Below are 20,998 nucleotides of genomic sequence, written 5' to 3'. Positions count from 1 at the left end.
AGTGTCATGTTTCTACTATTGTTTTAACTCCTGGGGGTATTGAATACCTAAAAACCATAGCTATTATTTAGTCCAACATTACTTTACAGAATGGTCTTCAGAATAACTTCAGATTATATCATGAGCATTATCAGAAAAGTCAGTTAGTCTAGTATCTCAGTGTCATTCAGTTGGGAGTGGGATTTATCATCGAGCGAGTGTAGGGATAGCGACTTCCCCATTAGATTAGGCAAAGTCATTAGTAGTAGTCCCTATACTCCAGAACTACGTAGCCAGCGTAGGATATGAGTAGTCACCCATCATATTAGGCTTGACTATCTCGTAGGGATCACTCATCAGTTTAGTCTTGACACCCTTAGTCCTTTGGACATGATACCAGTTTAGTGGATCCACATAGCTAGCGTTAGTACCCGCGGCACGGTATTAATACCCTACTAACTAGGGTTACAGTTTAGACCTTGATTAGCTCAAATTGGGGAATGTCGGTTAGATGATACCTCCCACAGTCTCAGTCACAGTTCCAGTTTAGTTCATCAGTCTTTGTATTGCTTGATCGAAGCATACAGATTTTAGTTATTTCAGTATTTTAGTTTACAGATTTTACTCATATCATATCGTATACTTGGTCATACATCCTCAGTGTCTACAGATTTTCATATATTTTCAGTATTTTACAGACTTTCATGCATGATTAGTACCTACAGATTTCATGTTCTCTATTCAATATTCCATGCTTTACATGTATGTTCAAAGAGATCATTACTCCTATTCAAGATACTTTTCATGTTAGCCTACCTCATTTAGCATACTAGTACATTCAAAGTATTGATCGCATACCTTTCTTTGCACTATGATGTCTAATATCATAGGTGCTAACTCTTAGTTCTCGGATCGCACTAAGTCCCTTAGATTCTCAGCAGTACAGTAGCAGTGGTGAGTCCTCATCACCCAAGGACAAGCTATCTTATTTCATGTCTTTATTTTAGTAGTCAGTGGAGTTAGTTGGGGGCTTGTCCTATCAACTCTTGGTCAGTCAGTCTTTGAGGCTTTTCAAACATTACAGTCAGTTAGTTGTTCATTTTATCAATACTTAATCAGATTCAGGCAGTCATTTTCCTATATATATATTTCAGTTGGAATTCAGATATTTTAAACTTTATGGCACTTCAGTTATTCTTCCTCAATTCATGATTATATTATCCAGTGTTCACAGCAGGTACTAGCTCATGGGTTAGCTTGTGGTCCCTCGGGACTGTAAGCACCGTGTAATGACTAGGGGGTAGTCTCGATTCATTACACAAGACTTTCCCCTGGATGTTACACGATGCTTAGGACCACGAGTGATCCCAAGCTAACCCATGAACTAGCATATTGTTAAGCAACTGATTTTAAATATGTATAAAATAACTGAGTTTACTGTATGGAAACATAATCATGATGAAATCTGGAAAAAATACAATATTGATACAATTTTATATTCTGATAAAACTGAAGAGCAAAACTAAAATTACAAGACTGACTCTGACTGACATCTGCGAAACCTCTACTATACTATTTATAGATAGCTGGGACACGACTCCAACTACCACTAATGATAGATAAGAATAATAAAATAAAGTACATAAATAACATCTAATTGAAGTCCCAAAGTAGGAGGAGTTATCATTTGTTGGCTAGAATCTGCAACTGTCTGATCGTGATAAATAGACTACAACTGAGTTGGTACCTACATTATTAAACAATGTAGCACATAGACGTATATATGGATCAGTAATTTTGGAATGTACTGAGCATATGGGGTGAATGCATAAGTAAAAACTGTAACTAATTTTGCATTTAACTTGTAAAGAATACATGCAAAGTGTAAATGACTCACACTAGCTTGAATAACTTAAAGATGAAAATCATAAATTATGAGAAATAAACATATTGTATAAATCTTATGAGTCATAACACTTAATTCTAAAAGCTTTACTTTTACTCTTTCTGATAATAAATTGAGTAGGACTGAAGTTAAGTCTGTTTTCAAATCATGCAGGCTAAGTGTAAAAATGACTCACCTTTATCATATGAAAACTGAAAGCTAAAATTTGATAACTGATGTCTCATGTAAGATAATATTTGAGTAAAATTCGTGAGCCTTAACCCTTAATTTCTAAAAGCTTTTTTCTTATTCTTTTCTGTTAGGGCTACTCTTTTCTATAGGAAGGTTCTTCTAACCGACATAGACCATGTGAGCTATCATGGATTTCAACGTCTAGTTCCCCTAAGGTGAAAACCTCACGTTGGAGAGAGGTGTCATACTTTTGCCAAGGAGTATAACCTGAGGTAAGTGATTAAACCCACATTTCCCGCTCAGTGCTAAATACTACTCCCTTTAATCTGTATGCTCATTCTGTAGGAAATCCACCTTTAAAACTAGCATAAGGATTTAAAATGAAAACCTGTTATGCATCTGTTTATTGTAAACAATAATAAAACTATAATAAAACTGTAATATGGATTCCATATCTAGGCTGAGGGTCAAAAAGATCGAATCTTTTTTCAAAATCTGAATATGAACTAATCATAGGTTCTTAAAAGCATTATCTTCTTGACATATCAATACTTAAACTAGGTCTTAATAACCCATGCTTTAAACTCATGTGAAATTATCACCAAGTCATGCTCAATAATCAAAATCTTGAAATTCTATAATAATTTTAGTTAAAATAATAAAAATTCAATTCTTAATGTATATATAATCACGTCAAATGCATAAACATACAAAATAGAGATGTAATTCAATATTTAAATCACTTGTAACATCATAATCTTCAAATAATGATAATTGGGTATGAACCTTAAATTGCAAATCATGTCAATTCAACTTTAAAACTAGTTTTGGGCACAAGGATGAAAGGAGTATCCTTGTTCATAACCCCGCAACCTTAATAGATTAAATTGATGAAGACACTTGACTTAGAATTCCTATTGGTGTTCTTGAAGATTGTTTCTCAAAGTTCTTGAATCGAGAAACTTGAATTCTTGGTTATCTTGAAAAAGGAACGGTGGAATTTGGGGTTTCTTGAAGTCTAATATTAAAGCATTAGGGTTTTCTTAGAGACAATTTGATAAATAATGAGTATAGTTTGCTCAAAATACACTTAATCTTCTGTTGTCATGATTTAGGGGATTGGTAAAGACAAAACTACCCTTGGGAATTTAGAAATCAGAATTGGAGCACCATTTAAGGCATCACCGTGATGCGGTAAATGGGTTATTGCGATTCTCATCACAACACGGTGGAATCGCGGTGGCTCACTTGAATGGGACCATTGCTGATTTGGGCATCACTGCGATGCGCCAAGGCTACCACCACTATAGCCATTGTGACGCACCACAATTTCGGTGACTTGCTATTTTGGAAATCAAAACATGATACAAACCTCGTCCAAATAATTCAAAACTTACTTGAGACATGCTCTTTACATCCCTGAACATGAATTAACTAAAAAACTATTGTCTCAGAGTCTGGAAGGTCAAATTTAAACTCCTCAAAGTTAGACGGTCTTAAAAATGGCTAATTCATCAGCACATAGCTAAATTTTAAAGTTTTTGGTCTCTTATGCAATCACTAGGATCTGAACTGAACTAAGAAAAGTGTGAGGTATTACACCACTGCATTAGACCATGCGTGGGGCTTGGCTACATGTCCTCACCGGAATTATGTTTCCTAAATTTCTCTAAGGCAAAAGATCCTGCTATGGAGACTGTGCTGCATGTATATCACATGGTGCTACTAGAATTTGCTTCCAATTTATTTTCTAAGTGTTCCAACGTCCATTGTTCTTATCCACGCCTTGTGACATTATTTTGCCTTCCCTTTCAAGCTTTTGATGTTATTTTTCCTTTAATTTCCAACTTTTTCAACTTTTATATATCACCATAACAAATTCCACAAGCATCCTACATCATAAAACACCATTGATTAGAGCTCAATACAACACAACCTTCACAATGACGAGTAAGAAATACGAGCTAAGACTAGGCTTGCTCGCTTAAGCTTTAACACTTTATTTTGGCTCATGACTTGAATCGATTACACTTTCAATATTAAAAACAAGTTTTTCCACATATATTTACACATTCAAATTGTAAGGAACTCATTAAAAATGTTACAGTCCATCGAGATCAACTAGAACGACAACTAGCTCAATCTAGTAAGACTAGTTTTCTCGTCTAGACTTTAAATGATTGATTTAAACCCAAACTTATTTGAAAACACTTTTAAACATTGTAATCGCATTCTTTAACACTTAAATGCCTATTTATATCATCAAAAACACATAAAGCACACAAATTATCCTCAAAAAAAGGATTAATAAGCTAGAATAACAATGCTAGAATGCATAAATACACCCAACATCAACCGTAATCCCAGCATTTATAAAAATTAGATAATTCATATTTTGCAATTAATGTAAGCATTGTGAAATTTATAAAAAGAAACTAAATCATTATACTTACAGGCTACTACTGGGTTGTTGAGCAATTCCTTCAACATATTATATATCAAATAGATTACTTATTTTATCCCGGTATGTTTCAATTATTGACCAATCAATACGAACCTTTTGATCTAAAAAGACACTTATATCAAGGTAAGTAAGTAATATATGGCCAACTTTTCTATCTCAATCGACGACCCAAAACATCTCCTTTCCAACATCGAGTCATAAACTCGGATGCATCTATCTTTTATAATGACGACAGTCAACACCAAATGGAATTCATCACCATAATTGATTGGGATGTACACTTCTAATTTGGGCATTACCTTGAAGCGCCAAGGATTCCAGCACTATAGCCATCGTGATGTGCCACAATCATGGTGACTTGCTATTTTGGAAATCCAAACGTGATACAAACCTATCGTCTCAGAGTCTGGAAGGTCAACTTAAAATTCCTCAAACTTAGAAGGTCTTAAAAATGGCTAAGTCATCATCACATAGCTAAATTTTCAAGTTTTTTGGTCTCTTATGCAATCACTAGGAGCTGAACTAAAGTAAGAAAAGTGTGGGGTATTACACCACTGCATTAGACCATGCGTGGCGGGCTTGGCTACATGTCCTCACTGGAATTATGTTTCCCAATTTTCTCTAAGGCAAAAGAGCCTGCTATGGAACCTGCACTGCGTGCATATCACATGGTGCTACTAGAATTTTCTTCCAATTTATTTTCTAAGTGTTCCAACGTCCATTATTCTTATCCACTCCTTGTGACATTATTTTGCCTTCCCTTTCAAAATTTTGGTGTTATTTTTCCTTTAATTTCCAACTTGTTCAACATTCATATATCACCATAACAAATTCCACAAGCATCCTACATCATAAAACACCACTGATTAGAGCTTAATACAACCAACCTTTACAACGACGAGTAAGAAATACGAGCTAAGACTAGGCTTGCTCGCTTAATCTTTAAAACTTTATTTTGGCTCATGACTTGAATCGATTACACTTTGCATATTTAAAAAAAGTTGTTCCACATATATTTACACATTCAAATTGTAAGGAACTCATTAAAAATGTTAGATTCCATCGAGATCAACTAGAACGACAACTAGCTCAAACTAGTAAGACTAGTTTTCTCGTCTAAACTTTAAATGATCGATTTAAATCCAAACTTGTTTGAAAACACTTTTAAACATTGTAATCGCATCCTTTAAAACTTAAATTCTTATTTATATCATCAAAAACACATAAAGCATACAAATTATCCTCAAAACAAGGCTTAATAATCTAGAATAACAATGCTAGAATGCATAAATACACTCAACATCAACCGTAATCCCAGCATTTGTAAAAATTAGATAATTCATATTTTGCAATTAATGTAAGCATTGTGAAATTTATAAAAAGAAACTAAATCATTATACTTACAGGCTACTACTGGGTTGTTGAGCAATTCCTTCAACATATTATATATCAAATAGATTACTTATTTTATCCCGGTATGTTTCAATTATTGACCAATCAATACGAACCTTTTGATCTAAAAAGACACTTATATCAAGGTAAGTAAGTAATATATGGCCAACTTTTCTATCTCAATCGACGGCCCAAAACATCTCCTTTCCAACATCGAGTCATAAACTCGGATGCATCTATCTTTTATAATGACGACAGTCAACACCAAATGGAATTCATCACCATAATTGATTGGGATGTACACTTCATCGATCAAATTTCAAGGTAATCTAGCTAGAATGCTAAAACCTTTAGTGATGATGATTAAGAATTCCATATTTTGAGAAACTTTCAGTTGTTGTTGACAATACCTATCATAGGTATTATTGATGTAAACTTTGTACAAATAATTATTTGTCGTGTATCTGTATTTTTCTTGTATTTGAAACTTGACCTTCTTTTAAAGGTAGTAAAATATGACATCGATGTACTGCACATATTATTAGATATTTAAGATTAGGTGACAATAAAATTAATACACAGGTACAGTTAACTAAAGTATTAATAGTAATATGTAAGATATTTAAACCGTATCATTCTAGCTAGTTTAAGACTATGACATCAAATAAAACTTGAATGGTAATTATGGGATGTGCAACAACAAAGTCGAACATATTTAAATCAAGACTCGAATGGTTCACTTTGTAGTGATCGTCATTCTGTTCTCTACATGATTTATATGTGTAAATGTCATGTTTTTATAAGAAGAATTGTATAAATCAATATCTTTAAAGATGATTTATGCACTTATCATCATGAAGGTTTAATAGCCTATCGGCAATCCATTCTAAATAGTTATTGATCAACTATATTAGTTTTTAAAGAGCCTCATCCAAGATATTGAACCCTTCAAACAGGTAATTCTGCCATTCTTCTGGACTGATAAGCTTCATTTTTTATTCAACATTGGAAATAGTTGATGGATTATGAATTGTGATATAATGTTGTTTAGTAGTAGCTTCTATTGTGACATCCACCTGGAAACTCAAAATTATCAATGCTAATCACAGAGATACAAAAAAATAGAAAAGGATAACTTATCTATTTTAGCAAATCAAATAGGTTTTCTTCCTATTTTAATTTGCACTAATAGATGACCTATCTATAGCAACAGATGGTTCATCTACTAGGATAAATTAAAATAGAAGGAACACCTGTACAATAATTTCTAACAGAAGTCCCATCTATTGAAACATATGACTCATTTATTTGGACAAACTAAAATAGTAGGAAGTCTTGATTTAATTTCTCCTAACATATTCCCCATCTGTTACAGCAAATAGGTCATTTGTTGGTACAAATTAAAATAGTAGAAAGACCTGTTTGATTTTCTAAAATAGACGAGACATATGTTGCAACAGATAATGCATCTTATACAATAAGTTACTCAACTGTTACAACAGATGTATATATCTATTTGATAATTTTTAGCAGATATGTCATTTATTGAAATAGATATGTAATCTATTTGTTTGTTGGAACAGATGATATATATTTATCTTCTTCAGCTCATGTTGTCACCTATGGCCCTTGTACATTGATCAAAAGTGAAAGACAAAATAGAGGAGTTGCAATTTTGCTTTTTTCGATGCTTGTTGATTCCTTAGAATTTTTTCTTCCTTCTCCTCTTAGCCACCTTAATCTCTAATGGAGAGTATGGATGTAAAATTCTCTTTGATGGAATGACACCCTCTTAGATGTCAATTTCTTTACAAAAGTAGTTAATGCATTAATATCATTAATCACTCCATCATATTTTTCCTTGTAATTTGACATTTGTATGCAGAACATTGGCTAGGAGGGAAAAATCTATAAAACTAGTATGATAATAATCATAATGGTTTAATATTTCAAAAACTATAATAGGAGCATCATTATCCCCAACAGTAGCACCACCACTGCTACCATAACTAACAGCTCCATCACTACTAACACCATTAACAACAATAAGCCCACCCTAAAAAATTATTTATTTTATGATGGTTGTTGCTTTAAACAATTTCTTTTTATTGTATCAGCGACCTTAGGATCCGATAAAGTTTGCACAGATCATAAAGTAAGAAAAAATAGCATCTTCAACTCTCGATTAGTTGGAACAAGACACAAAGTCACAATCTAAAATAAATCAGTACATATATTTGAATGGTGATTAAATCATTTTAAAAAATCATTAATTAAAACAAAAACTTAATTCAAATTAGTCTTACTGCTTCCTTAGAGGGTTGAAGAGATTAAGAAAATTTGCATTTTTATTAGTTTTAGTCGACAACCATCTCAGAATTCTTGGAAATGAAACTTTTTCTTGGTAGTTCACTTATTGTCTCAAATAAGGAATGGCTTCAAATGCCCAAGCCTATAAAATAGCGCTAATAAATCAAAAGCATTATTCAATAAAAAAATAAATGAATCATAATAAAGAAAATATTTACCATGAGAGCCTATGAAAAGCCATATAGGTTGACTATCTTCGGTGTTAACAAAGTCAACAAATATTTGATAGTCATTTTGAAGCTTTCATAACCCCAAGGATAGCTGTTAAATGCCTCAAGATCCTTGAAGAGCTTTATTAAACCAAGTGATATATTGTTGTTAACATCTCTCGGCCAAAGAATATTATGTACAAACCTAATCAAGAACAATGATTGCTTGTGCTTCTTTGAAAGTCTTTTACCTTTCAGCGCTTCTATCAAATTTTGTTTTTGAAGCTTGGACCAAAAAGGGACACCAAGTCATCACCATCACTTGATCTTCAAGTAATCATCCAATTTCTGGTCTTAAAGTATTTTTCTAATTATGTCAAAAGATTTTTCACATGGCTGACTTAACCACAAAATCACCAGTTAAATCTATGGCACCATCGCACTGTATTCTTGCAGGATAACCATCAATGTTGAAGGTTTTGACCAACTATTCCATGGAAAGGTTATTACTATTTGGATCATCTATTTTAAAATAATTCTCATCCACATGTTCATTATCTTCTATCTCTGATTGAGATAACACTTGTAAAGCAAGCTCTAGAGTGGCGAATTTAGCCTAGCTGCTTCACTTGTTCCTTTGCTTGGACTTAATTCAGTTTCTTTTCTTTGGGGAGTCATATTATCTAAAAATAATATGAAAATAAAAAAGATCATAATTGATTAATGCATCATTAAAAAAAAATGATAACAGTAAATCTAACATGTACAGCATAGTAAAATTGAAACACCCTAGGTTCTGGTCCTTAGAAATTTCTTGGGTTTTGTGCTCTCTAGACATCATACGACTTAAGCTTACTAGTCATATGATGTGGGCATAGTTTAGAGGGTCTTGGTGGTATGATAATCAATGTAATCTAGGTTGTATTCTGTCCAAGGTACAAATGGACATCATATGGGTATGGTACGAGTAGTATAGTATAATTTGTATGTTGTCTAGTGTCTAACTCCTTTGAGTCTATCTTCGATACTATCTAAGGGTACTAATCGTATGGTATAGGTATGACTTAGGCAAGGGGAGTCATATATTAGACTGTGTGTGATGTCCAGAATTCTATCTAGGGTACGAGCGGTGGGTACCACTCATATGTTGTAGGTACAAGTTAGGGGGAGACGTACCCTCCTATGGTGATTTTTACAGTTTAAGTTGGGGTATTTTGGACATTTTCCCTCTTAACCCCTTTTAACCCTACAACTTAAAGAACTATTGGGACTTTATTTACCCTAATATTCTCAATCAATAACATTCATAACACTCTTAAATCTCTCTCGAGGCTCTTGGTTCAAGGAAGGCTAGGGTTTCCTCAATACGATCAATGCGGGGCTTACAAGGGTGGTTTTTCTTTGTACTCTTTGGTATCTAAGGCATGTTACTCATCCCTTATTGTTAGTTCCAACTAAAGGCATATTTTATGAATGATTTTCATGGCATGATTGTGATAATGTTTTGGGTTTTGAAATATACATTGGGAATTTTGGTTATTAATGGTTGATAATGTTTTCCCATTTGTTATTTACTTATGGTTTTCCTGTTGTTATGGTGGTTTGAACATGTGGTTGCATTAGAATGGTCAATTGGTACTTGATTTTGGTTTTGGGAACTATATTCCCTCAATATGTTTGTTAAAAGGCCTATGAGAATGCTTTTGTACGTAGTTGGACTTTTATTGATAAACCTTGTATGGTATAATATGGTAATGGAACCTAAATTGGTTTAAATGGTTTTAAATGGTTAAATGGTAAGGCTTCGATGGCTATAATTTGATTTAATTGAAATACTTGTGGGGCACATGGAAATCCCCCAAGTGAATTTAATAACAGAATCTATGGGGAACATTGGAATTTCATAAAAGTTTGGCTAATGATAGTGCTTACAAGCTATAGTCGGTATAACGATACCACTTCATAAAGCCTTGGTTAATAATACATGGAATTGGTGGTCTGGTGGTATGAAAATGGTTTTAATTAGGCAATAATGGCGGGCTGTGATAGCTAATCGTGAAGGTGTGATCCAATGGACAGACACTGGAAACTCATGTTTGTCGACATGAGGTTTGCTCATGGCAATCATATACTTGTGGGGTACATGGTAATCCCCTAAGTTATACTTGTATATATGTATCATGGAGGGTGAAGGGTACATAAGGAATCCCCTACCCCTATAATATCTTCAGTTATGCGGCTACACGCATTGGTGCCCATACAGGGGGTAACACTTGACCCATATAGCCCGTGGGTGGTTCAAGGAAGGTTAAGCTACACAAACCCAGGTTAATGGTTTTAAACACATAATAAACCCGATTTCCTTTCCCGTCATGGATTATATGTATGTATATGTAATGATGCTGATGCATATGGTTACTTACTTTATTTTAAAATATTGGCATTGTTTTATCCTGCTCCTGAGTGCAAGCTAGCATTCACCCACTAACCCATCTTTGGGAACTGCATCCCCATACGATGCAGGAACCGACCATACTCCTACTGCTTAGTGATCGAATTCATGGACATCTTATATTGGATTAAAGTGGTGAGCTTCCATACTCTGAAAGGCTCCATTTTATGTTATGGATTTCTCTACATACTTTTGTCATTTTATAGACTTTGGTTTTGGCTATGTCGGGGGTATGTCCCGACCTAATATCGTTTCACTTTTTGATAGAGGATTTGTGAGACTACTTTGGGTCTGCATGGGCAGTATCAGTATTGGTGTCAGCCAATTGGGTTGGCATGGGCAGTGTCGATGTTGGTGTCGGCCTTGACATTGATATTGGTATTCAGGCTGACATTGTTGGACTGTATTTGATTTATGATTGTTCCATTTTGTTATGTTATATATATATATTCATCTGACATAGGGTGTAGGGCGGTTATGATTGGGTATTAGGGGTGATCTCCAATCCCGATTGGGCTTGAGGGACCAACATAACTAAGCCTTGGTTTGGGTTGTATCAAAAATAACAGTTCCAACAGATCACACATATGTTGCAATAGGTGGGTTATCTGTTGTAACATATAACTAACCTATTACAACAGATGAGTAATCTGTTGGAAACAATAAAACCAAATCACCCATTTGTTGAAACAGATGGCTGGTATATGCAACAGATCATTCATCTGTTGTAACATATGTGTGATTTGATAGAAATGTTATTAATTGTCAATATTGTTTAGATTTCTTTTGATAAAAGGGTTATCTGTCACAATAGATAAATAATTTGTTAGAAGAAATTAAAGTCTTGGACTTGCCGTCCTATTGGAATAGTTGATAGAATTTCACCCAATAGATTGTTCATCTGTTGCACCAAATGGTTCATCCATTGCATTAGATGGTTTAACTGTTTCATCAGATGGTTCGTCTGTTGGATTAGATGGTTCATATATGTTGCATTAGATCGTTAATTTGTTTCAAAAAAAAAACTAGTAGCAAGATTTTATTTAATAGAACAATAGCAATATCACCATTTAATATCAAATACACTATTTTACCAAGAACAACAAAGAATCAACCCAGCAACACCAACAAACACACTCACCAAGAACATCAATAGTGACCAAAAACACCAACATTGTTGTTTTGTTTGTACAAACACAAAAAAAACAAAATCAAACTTCAAAAAACTCAACAGACACCAACAAATCAAATCAATAGTTCGACAACAGTAACTACAATAACAACAAAAAAATATATTTCACTACGAAGAGAGAAGAGAAGAAATATAAGAAATTAGGATTTTCTTCAGTCCCCATTTTAAATTTAAGCAACAAATATTAAAATTGTTAACCAATACTAGAAGAGAAGTTGGCTCAAGTTCCTATTTTCCTTCATAACTAAAATGCCATAATTTTTTACCAGTAAGAGAATAAAAAATGGACGATGAATAACTCTAAATTATTGTCATCGGAGAGCAATGGATATCACATCAATTGACTGCTGAAAGTTAAAAAGGAACTCAAAACCCAACTATTTATCGCCAGAGGTTGAAGTCGCCGGAGATTGAAGGGAAAATTTATAGAACTGTTGGCTGGGAGAAGTTGAGAGAAACTGTCGAGATAGAGGGAAGAGATGAGAGAGACGGTTGATTTGGAGAGGAGTGTGGGTTGATTTTATTTTTGAAAAGATTATTAAGTTTTGAAAATATTAATCAAGTCCACAATTAACTTAATAAAGTTTCCTAATTATGTTTGACACTTTAAATTGGTCAATGTCACCATTTCCACAAAGAAGACTTAAAAGAAACGTTTCCTTCATGTTTCTCAACTATGTGTATAATCTATTGCAACAGATTATAGCATGTTGCACCAGATGACTATATCATTTTGATTATTTCAACATATGGGACATTTGTTGCAATAAATAATGCATCTGTTGAAACAAATATCCATAACTATTTGATTATTTCCAACAGATAAGTCATTTGTTGCATTGCAACAGATGTCTATATCTGTTTGATTATTTCTAATAGATGAGTTATCTATTGGAATAGCTAATGCATCTATTGTAATGTTTGAAATTAGTAATCTACTTTTAGTAATAATTTATAAGTTTCCAAATCTAAGGATAAAATATAATTCATGACAAACTAAATGGACACAATTAAGACTAAAATATTGTCATCACCAATTATGCAATATAATTAACATACTAAAAAAAATATTGTCTAGAAATTATCAGTAACACATCCAGATAGGTCAAACAAATTACAACCCACATCAGTGCTTCAAACTATTATATGCTACCACAATAGCCCAAACCTATTGCATCCTTGCAACTATATTGCCATTCAATAAGATCCTTGGAGTTGTCATACCAGTATCAATTATCAAATGCTCAATAAATGAAAGCGTGTATGACCCACACATGACACCAGTCTCATTTTTTGGAAGTTTCTATTTTTGACCTTCAAAAGTCCATCATTCATTAAGAAACTTTTCTGGCAAGTGATTCATTATACCACTTTTCTTCAATAATTTTGGGAATAACTCCAATACAGGATACATGCAAATAAAAAAATTTCACTCTTCAAAACCTTGTACGTTGAAGTCGTAACATTCATGATTCCCTCATTCATGATAATCTCAATAGTCACAAAATTTTTATTCTTTAAGTTCATGACTGCAAGAATCCTCTTTTCTCCAGTCCAATCTAGACACTTGAATATGTCCTCTTACTTTACAGTAATCAATCATATCCTCATCACATTCAAACTCAGTAAGTATCTCCTCAATTTTTCTGCCACCGAGAGTTGTCATTTCTTCGTTGATCCTATCCCTGAGATCATAGTATTCAGTGAATTTATAGTAGCTCTCCCGCATGAGGTAAAGAATTTCATCAATATAATGATGTAAGAATATAATTTAAATAAGTTAGTTACTTATAATAACAATTGAAAATATAAAAAAGATGAGTAATCTATTGCAACAGATGAGCCATTTATTGCATAAGTTCTCTGAACTTGTTAACAGATTTTCCATCTACAGCAACTTATGTAACAAATGGATAATCTGTTGCAATAGATTACTCATCTACAATAGATGAATCATCTGTTGTATAAGTTCTCTAAACCTGTTAACAGATTATCCAATCTACTATAAACTAATGCAATAAATGAGTATTTTGTTGCAACATATGACTTAAAAGGTTAGAAATTGAATAGATAGAAGGTTAGAAAAAGTAACTTACCCAGTCATTATACCATTGCTCTATATATATCATGTCTTGAAGTCTTTTTGCCCAAATTTTTTCATGGAGTAGACTTCTGGGTCCTTTCTGAATTTCATCAATGTCTTTAAATTATCTTATTTGTGGATTTCACCAACTATTAAATATTTACATTCTTCACATATCCCTACTCTCCTATGGCCTCTTGAATTTGCTCAACGGTGGAAGGAAAGAAGAGTTACAAGTTTTCTTGATTTAATTATTGATAGTATCTTGAAGATTACTTTTTTAATACTCTTAACCTCCAATGAAGTAAATGGCTCTGTCAACTTCCTTGATAATATGACACCCATCTTAGATGTCAATTTCGTAATAACAACAATCAGAGCATCAATATTTTTAATTAAGTTATCATGTTTGTCCTTACATTCTTGGCATTTACAAGAAGAACGTGAGCTTGAAGAGGATCAAAAGAGCTTGTATGCCTACTGAAAGGGGTGAATCGACCATATCCATCACCAGTATAACCATCATCATGGTCAACTCTTTTTACAAATAAATTTTCATAAACATCATTAACATGCCCATCACCATCTTTGACACCAACATCACTAACACTAACACCAGCACCAGCACTAATAGAATCACCATCACCAATATTAATACCAATACCCAAATCTGTTGCAGCATCACCAAAACACTCAATAACAGGTTTAACAAGAATAAGCTGACCTTCACCAGGTGCTTCCCTTTTGATGGTTGTTGCTTCAACCAATTTTTTTTTATCAAATCCACTTTTGGGTCTAATTTTATTTCAACAACACTTAGAGTAAGATAGGCAGACATCTCCAACTCTTGCTTAGTACGTAGAAGCTAGGGATATGCAATCTATAAATAAAAGTAGATATATTATAATCAACCTATAATTTGTAAGAGATTTGCAATAGATAAGTTATCTATTGCAATAAATTATGCATTTGTTGCATTATTTTGTAGTAGATTGGGTAATCTGTTAACAGGTTCAGAGAACTTATGCAACATATAATTTATCTGTTGTAATAGATGACTCATTTGTTGTAATGGAAAACAGATAAGTCATCTGTTGCATAAGTTGCAATAGATGGATAATTTATAGAGATAAGTTGTAATAGATGGTTAATATGTTGCAAACAGATAGTTAATATATTATAACAAATGAGTTATCTATTGTTATGTGTTAATTTGTTAACTTGAATAAATTTATTCTACTTAAAAGAAGACTTATTGCATCATGATCATCATGGGGGTTGAAGAGATCAAAGGATTTATCTTTGAGTTGTTCTTGGCAGACAACCAACTAAGGAGCTTGGATGAGAAACCTCTTTCGAGTAGTCCTTGACTTTCTATCAAAGATGAGGAATGACTTCAAATGCTCAAAACTAAAAATGTAAACATAATGCAAATAAAAATTCAGAATAATTATTTAGTAGCATAAATAAAAAACACTAAAAATAGGGATGAAGTTTAGCATGAAAGCCCCAAAAAAGCCATATAAATTGATCGCCATTGAAGATAACTTTGTTAATATATATTTGACAGTCAAAAGAATAGATTTTATATCCCTATTAATAATAGTTGAATACCTCCAAATCCCAAGCAAACACCAATAATTTAGGTTCTATGATTTTGTTATTGTCTCTAGCCCATAAAATAGAATGTACAAACCAAAGTAAGTACAATAGCTCCTTGTACTTCTTCAAAAACCTTTTATTATGAAGATCAACTATTAGTTGTCTAGCTTTTTAGCTGGGTATAACAATGGTTGACAACTCATTTTTTTTCTTTGCCTTTGTTGGTTTAGGTGGGTGGCTTGGGTAGCATTTTGTCTTTCTTTGATACTTTCACTTATTTAGGTATCTTGCTTGTCTTTGACTTTTGTAAGGGTGTTACTATGGAAAGAGGTTCAGATGGAGGATGAAATCTTATGACAGTCACTATGGAAAATTCTTTCATGCCAAAACAAATCGACCTGCCATAGTAGTTTATCAAATCTCGTCCATCTTCTTGTCCTTATCCTTTAATGTTGTATCATCATCACTCTTATACTTGATCCTGCACTTGAGAACATATGCCATGGTCATTTGAAAGTGTTCATTATTATCCTCTAGCAGATCAAGAAAGTATCCAACGCAGTTGAATTTAAAGTAATCCTTCAATTTTTCATCCGTTAATATTTTCCCAAAACCATCAAAAAATTTACCCATAACAGATTTAACTACAAAATCACCCACTAAATCTCTAGTGTTATCTATTGTTATCTCAACTTGGAACTTGTCAATTCTAAAAATTTTGACAAGATTATGCTGAAATTTCGATCTACATTCCTGATCGATAGTCATCAACATTATCACCAACTCTTTCCACTTCATCCTCGCTTTCATTTTCCTTTTCATATCCATCTTTTTCCTCCTCATCTACTTTCTAACTTTCTTTTTCCTCTTCATCATCACTTTCATCCTAATCTTCTTGTTCATCTTATTTATCACTTTCTTCATCATCACTATCTTCTTTCTCATTTTTATTTTTATTTTTATTTGTCTCCTCTATAATTTCTTTTTCATCTTCTTTACCTTCCTTTTCTACATTATCAATAGATATTTCAACTGATTCTCCTTTAATATCTTATTCATTATTTATTTCCACATCTTCATTCTTTTTCTATACATCTACAGATGATAATAGTTCATTTGTTTGTGAAAGAGCTTGATCAACAAGTTCTTCTAATGTTGTTTGTGATTGAGCTATTTTAGTTGTTTTATTAGAAGTTGATCCACTTTCTTTTCTTTTGGAAGCCATTTTTTATCAACAAACAAGAGAAAAATAAAAATGATTACAATTGATTTATGCATCGTTAAAAAAAGGGTAACAGAAAATTTAATAAATAAAATATGGTACAAAAATATTTTCAACAGATGACTCATTTGTTGTAACAGATAGGTTATTTGTTGAAAAAGAATCAAACTAGTAAACCAACAGAGGATATAATTGTTTCCAACAAATGCTTAATATGTTTCAACAAATTCTTATTCCTTACAACATATTACACATCTATTGGGAAACATTATATATCAATAAGAACACCAATATTAATACCACCATCACCACCAACAACAAGCTATATCACACCAAGAACACCAACAACAACAACAACAACAAGCAATATCACCCCTTGAATGACATTAATGTTTTTGTCAATATACTAACAACACCTCTAACAATAACAAAATCAAAAAAATAAAGAAAATCAAGAACACCAACAACACCAATAATAACAACAACAACAAACACCAACAATACCAACAACACCAACATAACTAAGAATATCAAGAACATATCTAGAACACAAACAACATCAACAAAAACATACAAACACCAAAAACACCCACCAACAACACCAACATATACCAACAACACCAACAAATATCAAGTGAAGTGATTCAATACAACAACACAAACACATGAAAAAATTATCATAATAAATATCTACGAAAAAGTCAAAGTTTAAGTTTCACTTTTCTACAACAATATCCAAGAACAAGAATAATAACAAAAAGTTATATTTCACTCAGAAAAGATACCACATTTACATCAATCACCATATTAAGATAACAACTACCACAAATGAGGATTTTCTCAAATTCTTCTTTTTTTGTCGAGCATTAAAATTTAAAATTGTTAACCTATTCTTGAAGAAAATATAATTAAAATTCTTCTTTTTCTTCATCAACTAAAAATGTCTAATTTTTTGAAAACCAACAATATAGAAGTCTTTATCTGCGAAGGGAGAGACAGAAATTGATGGTTCCAAGGGAAGAAGAAAGGATAAAGAAGTCGAATATGGGTTCTTAAATAGCTAATGGTCTCTGGAGATGACAATAATGTAGATCTGTTGTTTTATTTTGAGGCAATCTATTGTGAGAGAGTGATATTTTAGAGAACAAAATATTTCAGTTTTCTAAAAATTATCTGAAAAATGATTAGCTCAAGAATGGAAACTCCAGCTTCTGGTTTGATAATTGGACAAAGCTGGGGGCATTTTATTATGTGTTGGAGCAAAATAAGGGAGAAGAAGAAATGGAATGCATAATAAGGACAGGAATATAGAAAGACTTAGGAGATATCTCCCAGATGAGTTGACTGACCATATAGTTTAAAGTATAAAACCTCTAGAAGGAAGGGATGACAATGACAAATCTTGGTGGATAGGTAATTCCAAAGGATAACTCACGATTATTTCAACTTTTCATATTATGAGACAGAAAAATAACGAGATAAGTTGGATGCAAAACATTCGGAAGAAGGGGATTCCTTTTAAAATTGCCTTCTTTCTTTGAAGAGTATGGAAACAAAGAATAGCAACAGAGGACAATCTTAAAAGAATGCACATTCAAATGGATTCCAAATATTAATGTTGTGAGGTTGGATATCAAGAAATCATGGTCCACTTATTACTAACAGCTCTCATAATTCAACAGTTATGGAAGCAATTTGCTCTATGTATAGGTATTAACATGGATAGTCTTACTCTTCAACAAATAATACACAGATGGTGGAGTCATGGAGGCAGCCCGAAAGAAAAAAGCATTATTCAAGCTATTCCAGCAATGTTGATGTGGGAACTATGGAAGAGAAGAAAGGCAAGAAGACATGGGAAGGACATTAACTTAAACATGATGAAACACCAGCTTCAGAAAAATATATTTTATCTTGTTCAAGTTAGATAGCCATAGATAAAAGGCATACCACATCACTGGCAAGGAATTGTAGAAGCGTTGTAGGCTTATAAACCACAACTTCACTATCTTATAGGAAATTTGTAACAAGATAGATGGAGGATGGTTAAAGTGCAACACGGATGGTGCTAGCAGAGAAAATCCAGGTTTAAGCTCCTATGCCTTTTGTAATAGAAACAGAGAGGGAGATTTGATATACATAAAGTCTCAATTAGTCGGAGTTACAACAAACATGGAAGCAGAAACTATGATAATTTTAAAAGCTATTTCCTACTGTCTCAGCCAAAATTGGATGAAATTCAACTAAAGACATACTCTCTTAGTATTAAAAGGATGATTATAGGAGAATGGAAGATTCCTTGGATGCTAAAATCACATATACAGAGAAGCTAATCAGCTAGCAGACTACATGGCAAACATAACTATTGAATAGGAACAAAAGATTCAATTTTATGAGTTCAGTCAGCTACCAAGTTAAGGAAAAAGAATCATAAGCATAGATAAGCAGCAGATTCCAATAATAAGAGTGGAAACAAGAAAGATAAGCATCACACATAATTATGCATGAGTAGGGGATTAACATAGACCATAGTGACTCACAGTTATTACATGCACAATAAAGTTTGTGGTCTCCATAGGGGCAAAATAACTATGAGAATGCTAACTAGCCTAAGCTACATCAGCCAACAAAAAAGGGTCACCAGCAAAATCTGAAGCATAGGAATGGATTCAACAACATATCACTTGACTAGGAGATTTGAAAGACGGAGGTCGGGAGTAACTTGTTTTTCTCCTCTTCTGCTTCAGCTACAAAAGAAACATAAATCGTAAATAAAGAAAAATCAAATGCATGTGGTAGGTATTAAGTTACTTACATAAATCTACAAAGTTGATATACAATGTTCTAGCTCTCAAACGAGTTTCTTCATAACCCATAGATATCCACCAAAACATATAGTTACAAGGGAGAAAATCAATACCAGAATAAGGAAAGTGAAAGAAATGAGCAGGCAGTGCTTGTTCTTACTTCTACAAGCTAAGAAAGAACAAAAATCACAGCAAGGTGTAAAGAAAATTCATCACCCACAGCGAAAGGTACCAGAAATGAAGGTTAAAGGAGGTAGAACTCAACATCATCAACAATGGAAATGGCGGAGGGGATCCAAATATTGTCTGATCAATTGGTCTAGGTTGGGTCAACAAATTCTAATTTTTTGTTTATTATTCGGCTGTATAGATCTATTTTGAGAATTGCAATAATAAGTACTTCAAATCCAATATTAATTATTAAAAAAAGACTGAAAATGGTTAATTGGTTCCTTATATTTATTACATATTATATCAAGTTATGGATTGATTTGATTTTAGAAAAGATTATCAAGTTTTAAAATATTAATTTGCTCAATTAATTTTTTCAATTATTTTAGAGAAAATACCCATCATCCCCTAAACTATACCCAAAAAGGCTAAGTCACACCTTAAATTAAAGAGGATTCTATTACCCCCTGAACTAATTAAAGTGTAATTTTGACACCATTAGTGCCTATGTGGCACATACATGGCACACACGTGTGCCTACGTGGACACTTCAATATGTTGTGTCATATATGTGCCACGTAGGTGCTAAGGGTGTAAAAATTACACTTTTAAATTAGGTTGCCTCCCAAGAATCTCCTAATTTAGTATCGCGGCACGACCCATATCAACTTTTTCCTCCACCTTGAAGATATGAATTTCTCCCCCAACTATCCATCCATCTTTTTTCCTCACACATAGGAAGGTGATACAAAGATGAAGGAACCGAGTAATGGATGGTGCATGGTAAACCACTCGGCCGTGAAGTAAGGTGTGTCTTTATGTTGCTTTTTTTGCGAAAAATTAAGAATATAGGATTTTATTTCTCATCTTCACAATATCCCACTATTTCAGATGATTCCACAGACAAGACATCATCTAAACATAATGTAGAAAAGTTCTTTGAATAAGGACCAACTAATCCCACTTCAAAATTTACACTATCCACAACAACCTCACTCATATTTACCTTTTCAATTGCAGTCTCAAAAGAAAGATGAC

This window comes from Capsicum annuum, chromosome 5 (genome assembly GCF_002878395.1).
Source record: "Capsicum annuum cultivar UCD-10X-F1 chromosome 5, UCD10Xv1.1, whole genome shotgun sequence".
NCBI lineage: Eukaryota > Viridiplantae > Streptophyta > Magnoliopsida > Solanales > Solanaceae > Capsicum > Capsicum annuum.
This window is presented reverse-complemented; position numbering follows the sequence as displayed.